Source organism: Cebidichthys violaceus, unplaced genomic scaffold, assembly GCF_023349555.1.
Source record: "Cebidichthys violaceus isolate CVI_PGR_0920_01 unplaced genomic scaffold, fCebVio1.0.p SCAF_48, whole genome shotgun sequence".
In the NCBI taxonomy this organism is placed as follows: Eukaryota; Metazoa; Chordata; class Actinopteri; order Perciformes; family Stichaeidae; genus Cebidichthys; species Cebidichthys violaceus.
This window is the reverse complement of record NW_027176683.1, coordinates 618,193-630,520: the sequence shown is the minus strand read 5'-3', so window position 1 is coordinate 630,520 and position 12,328 is coordinate 618,193. Positions and strand designations below refer to the sequence as shown.

Here is a 12,328-nt window from a genome sequence, read left to right as displayed (position 1 = left end):
ACGTCCAGCAGCTGTTGGCGGTTAAAGAAGAGGTTCCCCGTGAGCAGCAGGAGTCCAGTCTGGACCAGAAGGACCCAGAACCCCGACACATTAAAGAGGAACAGGAGGACCCAGAGCCCCCACACATTGAAGAGCACCAGGAGGACCCAGAGCCCCCACACATTAAAGAGGACCAGGAGGACCCAGAGCCCTCACACATTGAAGAGGACCAGGAGGACCCAGAGCCCCCACACATTCAAGAAGAACAGGAGGACCCAGAGCCCCCACACATTAAAGAGGAACAGGAGGACCCAGAGCCCCCACACATTGAAGAGGACCAGGAGGACCCAGAGCCCCCACATACTGAACAGGACCAGGAGGACCTCTGGACCAGTCAGGAGGGAGAGCAGCTTCAAGGGCTGGAGGAGGCTGATGTCAAGTTCTCATTCACTCCTGTGAAGACTGAAGATGATGAAGAGGAAGCTCAGTCCTCACAGCTTCATCAAAGACAAACTGAACAGATAGAAACAGAAGCTGATGGAGAGGCTTGTGGAGGACCAGAACCAGGCTGGAACTCAGATCCAGATAGACATCCAGAACCAGATACTGATGAGAAGACTGGAGACTCTTCTGACACTGATGACAGTGATGATTGGAAGGAGACCAGAGAACCTCAGTCAAGTTTAAACTATGTGAAACCTGATGAAGTCCTTGTCAGTGATTCAAGACGTAGTGCTGGTGAGAAACTATTGAGCTGCTCTGAGTGTGAGGAAACATTTAGAAGAAATGGAAATCTGAAGAGACACATGAGAATCCACACAGGAGAGAAACCTTACAGCTGCTCTGTCTGTAAGGAATCTTTTAACCGCCGTTCAACTTTAAAGACACACATGAGAATCCACACAGGAGAGAAACCTTACAGCTGCTCTGTCTGTAAGGAATCTTTTAACTGCTGTTCAACTTTAAAGACACACATGAGAATCCACACAGGAGAGAAACCTTACAGTTGCTCTGTCTGTAAGACACCTTTTAACCATCGTTCAACTTTAAAGACGCACATGAGAATCCACACAGGAGAGAAACCTTACAGCTGCTCAGTTTGTAAGAAATCTGTTAACCAGCGTACACATTTAAAGACACACATGAGAATCCACACAGGAGAGAAACCTTACAGCTGCTCTGTCTGTAAGGAATCTTTTAACTGCTGTTCAACTTTAAAGACACACATGAGAATCCACACAGGAGAGAAACCTTACAGCTGCTCTGTCTGTAAGACACCTTTTAACCATCGTTCAACTTTAAAGACGCACATGAGAATCCACACAGGAGAGAAACCTTACAGCTGCTCAGTTTGTAAGAAATCTGTTAACCAGCGTACACATTTACAGACACACATGAGAATCCACACAGGAGAGAAACCTTACAGCTGCTCTGTCTGTAAGGAATCTTTTAACCGCCGTTCAACTTTAACGACACACATGAGAATCCACACAGGAGAGAAACCTTACAGCTGCTCAGTTTGTAAGAAATCTGTTAACCAGCGTTCAAATTTAACCACACACATGAGAATCCACACAGGAGAGAAACCTTACAGCTGTTCTGTCTGTAAGGAATCTTTTAAACAGAGTTCAACTTTAACGACACACATGAGAATCCACACAGGAAAGAAACCCTTTTAGCTGTTCTGGTTGCAGTGAAGTTTCCTCTGTCCGGTCCTCTGCCCGGCGGTCACGTAGACATTGGGCAGCTTTCAGGAGCCGCGACCCCACTAACCTCATCTATCCTACTCTCTCAGCTCGGGGCGAGCAAGTGGTGGCGGGGGGGCTCTGGAACTGCCAGTCGGCAGTGCCGAAAGCTGAGTTCATCTCAGGCTGCGCTTCCTTGCTCTCCCTTAACTTTCTTGCTCTAACTGAGACCTGGATCACACCAGAAAACACCACCACACCCGCAGCTCTGTCAGATGTGTACTCTTTCTCTCACACTCAGCTGAGAGGCGGGGTGGTGGGGTGGTGGTACTGGCCTGCTAATTTCCCCAAAATGGAAATACTCTCTTGTCTCTGTTCCTCAGTTCTCCCCGTCCTCTTTTGAATTTCATGCTGTTACTGACACTTATCCAGTCAAGCTCACCATTGCTGTTGTGTATCGCCCACCAGGGCCTCTTGGTGAGTTCCTGGAGGAGCTCGACACATTAGTCTCGCACTTCCATGACGATGGCTTGGGTAGGAACCTGCTCGGTGACTTCAACATCCAGACCGATAAGCTTGAACCTCTTCTTTCATTCCTCTCCTCCTTTGACCTTTACCACTCTTCTTCTCCTCCTACCCACAAGGCCGGCAACCAGCTGGATCTTATCTTCACTGGGCACTGTTCTACTGCTAACCTCTCTGTCACTCCCCTCCAGCTCTCCGACCACTATTTAATGTCCTACTCCCTCTCCCTATCCTCTGCTCCATCACTTCCTCCACCTACCCACATGGTTTCTACCCGGAGACATCTCCGCTCCCTCTCCCCTGCTGATCTTTCCTCTTCTGTCACCTCTGCTCTCCCTGACCCTGAATCCTTCTCTCTCCTATCCCCTGATACTGCTACTGATCTTCTCCTTTCCACCCTAGCTTCTACTTTGGACAAACTCTGTCCCATTACATTACATTACAGTCATTTAGCAGATGCTTTTATCCAAAGCAACTTACAATAAGTGCATCAACATTGGTAATCAAAAGAACTACTAGTCACCAGAAGTCATAAGTACATTTCCTTTTCCAAACAAGCATCTAAGAGCATGAAGCAGAGCATAACTCAGAGCCAAAGTACAGTGCAGAAACAAGAAAATCAGTTAGTGCTATAAGTAATACAAATACAATAAGTACAACAAGCTAGTATGAAAACAATAAGCGCTAAGTGGAAGGCTCAGGGTAGCACTTCCTGAAGAGGTGGGTTTTCAGCCTGCGCCGAAAGATGGGCAGCGACTCCGCTGTCCTGACGTCAGTGGGAAGTTCATTCCACCACTGTGGGGCCAGGACAGAAAACAGACGTGACCGAGTCGATCGGCCGCCGGGACCTCTGAGCGACGGGGCAACCAATCGCCCCGAGGCAGCAGAGAGAAGTGGTCAGGCGGGGGTGTAAGGCTTGACCATGGCCTGGAGATAGGAAGGAGCTGTTCCTTTCACTGCCCTGTAGGCTAGCACCAGAGTCTTAAACTGGATGAGCTCTTACAGGGAGCCAGTGTAGAGAACGGAGAAAGGAAGTTGTGTGGGAGAACTTGGGGCGATTGAACACCAGGCGAGCTGCGGCTTTCTGGACAAGCTCCAGAGGTCTGATGGCCGACGCCGGGGCTCCGGCGAGTAGAGAGTTGCAGTAGTCCAGGCGGGAGATGACAGGAGCCTGGATGAGAACCTGCGCCACTTCGCTCTGCTGCCTCGGGGCGATCGGTCGCCCCGTTGCTCAGAGGTCCTGGCGGCCGATCGACCCGGTCACGTTTGTTTTCTGTCCTGGCCCCACAGTGGTGGAATGAACTTCCCACTGACGTCAGGACAGCGGAGTCGCTGCCCATCTTTCATCAGGCTGAAGACCCACCTCTTCAGGAAGTGCTACCCTGAGCCTTCCACTTAGCACTTATTGTTTTCATACTAGCTTGTTGCACTTATTGTATTCGTACTACTTATAGCACTAACTGTTTTTCTTGTTTCTGCCCTGTACTTTGGCTCTGAGTTATGCTCTGCTTCATGCTCTTAGATGCTTGTTTGGAAAAGGAAATGAACTTATGACTTCTGGTGACTAGTAGTTCTTTTGATTACCAATGTTGATGCACTTATTGTAAGTTGCTTTGGATAAAAGCGTCTGCTAAATGACTGTAATGTAATGTAATGTAATCCGTTTGTGATGAGATAAGATTGCATCTCGTGACTATTTTACAAGCTGTGTTGGAATCTGATATGAAAGTATAGCTTACATTTTGTTTGTTTTACTGATGGAAGGAAGTCTCTTAACTCCACTTAAATACATTTATTTGATCTTGTTTTATTAGTATTAACATGTGTGTATATTTTCAAAAACATACATACAACAAAGTTTTGATTCATCAAACATACATTTCTTTAAAATGGTTGATTTACCTCATTTAGGGTAATATATATCAGGAACGTTAATTTATAGATGAGGCCTGTTTGGAATTGGGTCGCAATGTTTACATACATCCCCAGGAAAACACTGATCTCATGAGTATTTGTGGCAACAGGAAAGTGTATGTGGGATTGAGTCAAAATAAACTACAGTGTGTGTATTAATGGTGTGTATTAGTGGCTCATTGATGTGTTTTTAATGGAGCTCTATGGCACCGAGGAAGAAGAGATATCAGGCCTTGGATGCACAACATGATAAATATAGAATATTGTTTTGGTAGCATCCAATCATACAAGTGGACATCTTGACCTCACAGAAGATAAATGAACTGTGTAACACCAGATATGTTTTTGGGTTAAAATCTGTGTCTTTCCTCCTGTTACTCTCACAGTTGGCACCGTTCCCTCTAAACTATCCAGGCATTTAGCTGACACTCTTATCCAGAGTTACTCACTATGAGGATGTGGAGTAAGTTTCACTCCCTATTGTGAGGAGACAGTGGAGGGAGGGCCGGTACAGAGGCAACGTTTCCTCCAAATCAGAAACTGTGTCCCCCTGATCGGGACCAAACCTCCAGGTCTCCAGAGGATACCAGGAATCTGCTGACAGCAAAGTCCACACGAGGGCTGCAGTATTTCAAATATTTGGAAAGATCACATCCGAGCATCTTGTGCAGTGATGTAAATGTTATAGTTTGTGGAGTAGTGTCTCCCTTTACACTTGTGTCCATCCTCCATTCACTTCAATTGAAACTGATGAGTTCAAGAATGTATTTTCTGTTTCGGTGCGATCTCCAGACAACCATAACTTTATTCAAGGCAAACCACAAATGTGCGACACAAACTGAATCTGAAACAGAATCTTTCATGTTTTATTCAAATGAAAATGAAGGCGCATAAGTCTTCATTATGCTCCCACAGCATAACCCAAAATCTATTTCCCATACGCCAATTAACTTTTGTGAAGACAGATGGTCCTATTTGTCCTGACGACACTAGTCAGTGACTGGGGTTCAGGAGCAGCGAGAGGACACTGCGGTCTTCAGTTTGACACATCCTGTTATTCAGACAAATCCCCAGCAGCCCGAGGAGACGCAGAACATGCTGACGTGATCCTGGATGTCCTTCAGGTCAGCGGGCCTGCAGGGAGAAGTAAAGGTCCCTCAAAATGAGACGCGTGTCATCAGATCTGCGCTTCTGAATGACTGATTCTATATCTAAACAGACAATATCGGTGAACCATCGCGGTCATCGTGACGTCATTGGTTTGTAGACTGATGTTATGAAGCCTCGAGTTCGGCAATTTTGCCGTCGCCATCTTGGATTACGGTCGTCGGCATCTTTGCTTTTTTTGCGACCAATAAACAGGAAGTGACCGTATCTGGACTGAGGAGGAGTGACGTAGAGACGCCGTATACGTCTCTGGTAGAGACCTGTCAATCACTGTGTAGCCCCGCCCCTAAATCGTCCCCTGCTTTATGGTCTGTTTGACTCTAAATGGAGCATAATGTACTAAATGAACATCATGCTGTGTTGAAGAAGACTGTAAACTAGAGATTGAGACCATAAACTCATGTTTACAATGTTTACTGAGGGAATAAATCAAGAGAGAAGTAGAGTCATTTTAGACTAGACTTCTATACAACCAGAGGAGTCTGGTTTTAGGACACTGCCGTGTCGGCTTCACTCGACCCGAGGTTGTTGCCTGGTTTCAGCTCTTTCTCTTGTTAAAAGAAAGTCTGACATCCCAGCATGCAATGCTGCAAGAGCAGGTTTAAATCTCTGAAATGAGAATGTTGAGAATGAGAATGTTTTTAAAAGCTTTGCAGACATTATGAGTACGAAGCAGTTTTGCAGTCCTTGAAAAGACGTTTTCCATGTTTATTCCAATTCTCACGGAGATACTCTTCTCCTCATGTGCTCCTTGAGGGAAGCGGTAGAAAACACATGTTCTTCCTCTGCTGATCTAGATGCATTTAAATGCTTCCCGTCCTTGTGCTGGTTACGCAACCTGTGTAATGTCACCTCGGGCCTCTTGTCTTTTTCAATCTCCGTGCTTTTCGCCGCTTTCTCCTCCGGTTGAGCAGGAAGGAGGAATGACAACAAAAAGATGCAGACGGGCAATGCCGGTGTACGCAGACGGAAAGAGTGCAGAGAACCCCCCCACACGTCTGAAATACTTTGAGGGTGACATGAGTGGTTTTTGTGCTCCACTTTTACGCAATATATTCAGAGAAATGTGTTGTTGAATATCGTGCTGGATGCAAATTCCAGCATACTCGCTGTGGCTGGAGGTCTGTAAGTCAACATCACAAGTGCAGTTTTCATTTTTGAGTCCCTTTAAGTTGAATCCAAAAAGCTCACTATGAAGTTTTTAGAACTGCCTCATTCTGAAGCTTTTTTGTTGACAAAAACTGATGAATATGTTCATAGTTTTATAGTATAAACACAGTGCAGGGTTCATTGGGGACCTTCAGTTCAGAGAAAGAGAAAACTCGGACATTTCGAAGCATTTTGAGGACAACAGAGGAGCTTTTGTTGAGCTACAAATTCTTCTTTAAATGAGGACGTTAATGGGGGCAACAGAGAAAAGTCTTGATGGTAATCTGACAGAAATGAATCAATCAGTAACATCACATGCCATTCAATGAAAGCATACTTTAAAGCGCAGAACTGTGTGTGTTGTGAAGCTCCATATCTAACCGAAAAAGCATTACATCGTGGTCCATAATTAGATTACATGTTTCATAGTCTGTTTTTCTAACTTGATAAAATTGTCTTTATGCAACTTGTTGACAGCTGCTGTCCCAGTAAACAGCTCTGGCAGTATTTCCTATATTAATCTTGTTAATTCAGAAAAACAGGGAAATAATTCCTCTTAAGTGAATGCATTATGCTTCCATAAATCCAAGGTCTGCACAGCAATTGGCGCAAAATACCTTCCATATGTAACATGATACATATGGAAGCAGTATGAAAAAGGTGCCTTTTGCTTTTCTGCCAATTCCACTAATCGTACTTGTTTAAACTGTTGGGTAGTTTAAATAAAGAAAAACTAATTTTCTTAAGTTCTTCATATGTTTTTTTTTTATGCAAAGCTCTTTTTAAAGCAGGCTAACTAAAGATATCAAATAAATGGCTCGTAAAGTCCGTCATATCCCTCTAACTTTGCAGTGAAGTAGAACAGAGCACCACGTTTACCACAATCCCCCGTGTCATCATTATGCATTTTAGGCTTCTTTTTTTTGGATGTAAACTAAGTAAGATATGTTCAAAAACTGCGCCACTAACGTTCCAGTCGGTCAAATCAAATCACACCAAAACCTTTATTGGCAACTTTGGTAACGCAGATGAACGTCGACTCATGTAAATAAAAAGGAAAAACACGACTCCATTATCCATGAATCATCATTAAAAAATGTCTACATTTTAAACATGTAATAAACAATACAATCAAGTTATCCGTGACAATATAACTAGAATATAATGATATTTTCTTTCACTTTTATGTAATCTGGCTTGATTGTAGTTTTTAAATGTAATCTCATTACATCGCTCCTGATTTCATGTAATCCGTTACTCCCCAACCCTGATACAAGTACCACAAATATGTACTTCAGTGTAGTACAGCAAAGCGTGGATTGGAATGTCAACACGTCGGCATATGGTAGAAAAAAACATTGTCTGTGGTACAGATGTATGAATAAATATTTAATAAATATTTAATAAATATTCCTGATCGGTGTTAGAGTGAATATAAGAAGTGGACGTCGTCATAGAGTCATCTCGCCATGTTTTTTTTTATCTCCGCAAACAATGAAATTACCGGAGGAGTGAGGTAGAGACGTCGTATACGTCTCTGGTAGAGACCTGTCAATCACTGTGTAGCCCCGCCCCTAAATCATCCCCTGCTTTATGGTCTGTTTGACTCTAAATGGAGCATAATGTACTAAATGAACATCATGCTGTATTGAAGAAGACTGTAAACTAGAGATTGAGACCATAAACTCATGTTTACAATGTTTACTGAGGGAATAAATCAAGAGAGAAGTAGAGTCATTTTAGACTAGACTTCTATACAACCAGAGGAGTCGCCCCCTGGTGGACACTAGAGAGAATGCAGCTTTAACACGTAATTCAATCTAAGACTTTGGAAGCAGGACTTTTTCTCAAAACAGAGTATTTATTAAGAGAAACACCTGAATTGTCTTCCATTACTGAGTTCAAGTTAACCAAAAAGAAAAAAGAACAGTTGTTGAAGTTGTCACTAAAACAACAAAGCTCTCATAGAGATATAGAACAACAACTGTGTTGTCGGTTGTGTCACCTGACCCTCAGAAGTGCGTGCCACATATAAAAGTCTGTTTCTCTTCGCTTGTGGAAGTGGAGGCCTCTTGTCGCTCCATCGGTGCGGCAGGCTGGCTCCTGGGCCCCTCCGATAACACAATCTCCCGATCGGAGGCGAGAGGCCCTCAGTAGTAACGGCACGGAGGCTACAAGAGGCCTGGCACCAGATGAAACGAGATAAACGCAGGTCCATACCTGCCTGTTCCGTAACACAGAGATAACATACAGTAGGAAGCAGGACAGGTATTTCACACCTAACTTGCTAATGCACAGTAGAGCCATTATACTGCTCTGTGGGGGCTTTGTAGAGGGGGGGGGGCTTCACGCTCATTTCAGATTGTATAAAGCTTTTCTACAATCTCTACAATAAAGCTTTTCTTGTTATAACGTCAAGCTTTTTCTTATTCAGTGTGGCTTTGTGGCACAAGGCAGTAATACTGCCTGTGCCAAAGCACACTGACTGTAATCCTGCGGGCTTATTGTTGGAATGCTGATTCAGCATTCCAAGTATTGTTATCCTAATCTTTATTCTTCAACTATTTCTTCCGTACGTATTTTGGCACTTAATAACGTCCACATTTCTTAAGCTACAGAAACCGTTCAAGTATGAAAATGTTCAGCTTTTTCAGGAGAGTGGTGCTATGTCTTTTTATGTTTCTAATCTTTCAACTTTTTTAATTATTAAGCATTTTGCAAATTTTTTTTGAATGGGATGTCTATGGAGAAACTTTTCAAATCCTCTTAAACTTGTTCAACTTTCAGATCATTCTACTTCCTCATACTTTCAGCTACAGACACCATTTAAACTTTCAAATGTTGAGAAAACCCTGATCAATGATTGTATGTTATAATCATTTTGATATCTTTTATACTTTTTGAGCTGTAGCAATTTTGCTTTTATGTGTTTTTCAGTCCTTTTCTGCTTTTATAATGGGTGTGTATTGCGCAGCTTAGAGTGCGTGATGTCATCGCTAGAGTGAAGAGAAGCCTGAGATTTCTGTGAAAAAAATATTTGTCTTTTGCGACTGACTCCTCAATTTTCACTCTACATGCATAATTTTTGGATGGAAACGTAGCTAATCTTGTCCTTGTCGTAGACATATGACTATGGAATCTCACAGATTTACACATTTGGCACAAGAGCCTTTACTTGAGAGGAAAACCAACTTTCTCCTCCATAGACCCCAATGTTAAAACGTACTTCAAAAAAGTCTTGCACAAACAACCGTACCCCATTTCTAAATTGCCATTGAAGCCACTTTTTTTTTACACTACAGACACAATTTTTGCATGATCTGTTCTTCAAGTCATCCTCCCTCTCGAGTATTCATTTTGGAGCAATAGGGGCTATGGTTATGGGGTTTTTTGGGTTTTGTTTGACAGGTGTTTTCCAGTTTTTTTTCTCATGAAAAGGCGGCAGGGTCACAGGTGTTCGTACTTGAGCTAATTACTGATGTTTATAAACACACAGACTCACAGACACAAGCCTCACTCTATCTCTCTGTGTGTCTCTCTCTCTCTGCGTGTGTATCTCTCTCTCTGTGTGTCTCTCTCTCTCTCTCTGCGTGTGTATCTCTCTCTCTCTGTGTGTCTCTCTCTCTCTCTGTGTGTGTATCTCTCTCTCTGTGTGTCTCTCTCTCTCTCTCTGCGTGTGTATCTCTATCTCTCTGTGTGTCTCTCTCTCTCTGCGTGTGTATCTCTCTCTCTGTGTGTCTCTCTCTCTCTCTCTGCGTGTGTATCTCTATCTCTCTGTGTGTCTCTCTCTCTCTGCGTGTGTATCTCTCTCTCTGTGTGTCTCTCTCTCTCTCTCTGCGTGTGTATCTCTATCTCTCTGTGTGTCTCTCTCTCTCTGCGTGTGTATCTCTCTCTCTGTGTGTCTCTCTCTCTCTCTCTGCGTGTGTATCTCTCTCTCTCTGTGTGTCTCTCTCTCTCTCTCTGTGTGTGTCTCTCTCTCTCTGCGTGTGTATCTCTTATACAGTCATTCAGGTATTAGAGACTTTTAGAGGACCCCCCCCACACACTCACACACACACACACACACACACACACACACACCATTTTAAAGTACAAGCCCCACCGAATGAATTCCAACTGAAATGCTTTTGATGAAGCCTGTCATTTAATAACCTGTTTGTGTTTATCTAACATTATGATTCAGTCTCCTCTCCTCCTGTCTAACCCACCCAGCCCCACCCTTTCAAAATAAAAGCCCCATGGATTAACTGTATTTAAACATTAAGCTCAAAATGAGGCTTTTTTGTTGAAATAATTAATGTTCTTACTAATACTACGACAACTACTACTACTGCTGCAAATATTTCTAGTATTACTACTACTGCTACTAATACTACTTCTACTACAACTTTTTACAACTTTTGCTGTTGCAACTATTACCATTACTACTACTGCTATTATTACTACCACTACTGCTAATACGACCAGTACTACTATTACTTATACTACAACTGCTACTACTACTACTACTACTACTGCTGCTATTCATACTACTACCAGTACTAATACTACTACAGCTATTAGTATGAATGCTACTAGTATTTCTACTACTGCCATTACTGCTACTTCAAATACTGCCATTACTATTACTAATACTACTACTTCTTCTACTACTACTACTGTTATATTAAATACAACAACCACTGCTACAGCTATTACTACGACTACTTCTACTACTTCTTTGAATTACTAATACTTCTACGACTAATAATACTTCTATTACAACTACAACTTCTACTACTACTATAAATATCTCTAATGCTACTAATACTTCTACTTCAAACAATACTTCTACTACAACTTCTACAAATATCACTACTGCTGACATTTTTTAAGCCACAGAAACCATTCGAATATCAAAATGTTCAGCTCTTTCAGGAGAGAGTGATATGACTTTTCATATTTATAATCTTTACAGTTTTGAATTATTAAGCTTTTTGCAATTTGTTTTGAATAAGATATCTATGGAGAAAATCTTCAAATCCTGTTAAACTTCTTCAATTTTCAAAGCCTTCTTCTTTCTCATACTTTCAGCTACAGACACCATAGTTAGACGTTTCAACTAGAAGGGTTTTCAGCAGTGCAGTTTAAATGCTTTCGGGCTTCAACATTTTTCAGACAGGTAGTCTCTCATTTCTGTATTTTCAGCAATGTTTTTGCAATTCATTTCAGCTTTCAGCATTCCAACACATTTTCAGCAGGAAATGCATTTTCTAGTTCAGTGTGGCTTTGTGGCACAAGGCACTGCCTGTGCCAAAGCACACTGACTGTAATCCTGCGGGCTTATTATTATTATTCTTATTCTCCATCTTCCACATCAGAGTTTGCAGCGAAACTAGTCCCACAGCGTTGCCAACACCTGCTCAAAAAGTAATTCAACACGTGCGGCTTGATCGGGAATCGTGAGCTATGACTTTTATAAGAAATTCGTCCAGCGGTTTCCCCGAAAATCACGATCTACGATGAAAAATCGGTCCATTGACTTGAATGGGATTTCGGCGTGAAGAAAGCAAAAAAAACACTTAACTTTGGACCCATATTGACCAGCCATACTTTAACGTAGAAACATGATTCAAAGTTTAAAACGTAGACAAATTGATGGACGTTATTGAGCCAAATGGACATTTTGCTAGCTAGCATAGTTTTCATGAAGTCAACAATTTAGTTTCAGCAAAACTTTGGGTCTGTTTCAGATTTTATAATGGGTGTGTATTGCGCAGCTCGTTAAGTGCTAGAGTGATGACATCACGGTCAGAGTGAAGCAGAGCAGGAAAATGTTCTGTGATTTTTCCAAACAAATTGATCCCATTCCCACAATTTTTACTCTTTATACACCATTTTTCGCCAAAAAGCTTGGAAATGTTGTGCTG

The 12,328-nt window shown here is 42.4% G+C and overlaps 1 pseudogene; it reads left to right on the top strand.

The window, feature by feature from the left end:
* The first annotated feature begins 554 nt into the window (after positions 1-554).
* Positions 555-2,628, top strand: LOC137887090 (zinc finger protein 271-like; annotated as a pseudogene).
* The last annotated feature ends 9,700 nt before the right edge of the window (positions 2,629-12,328 follow it).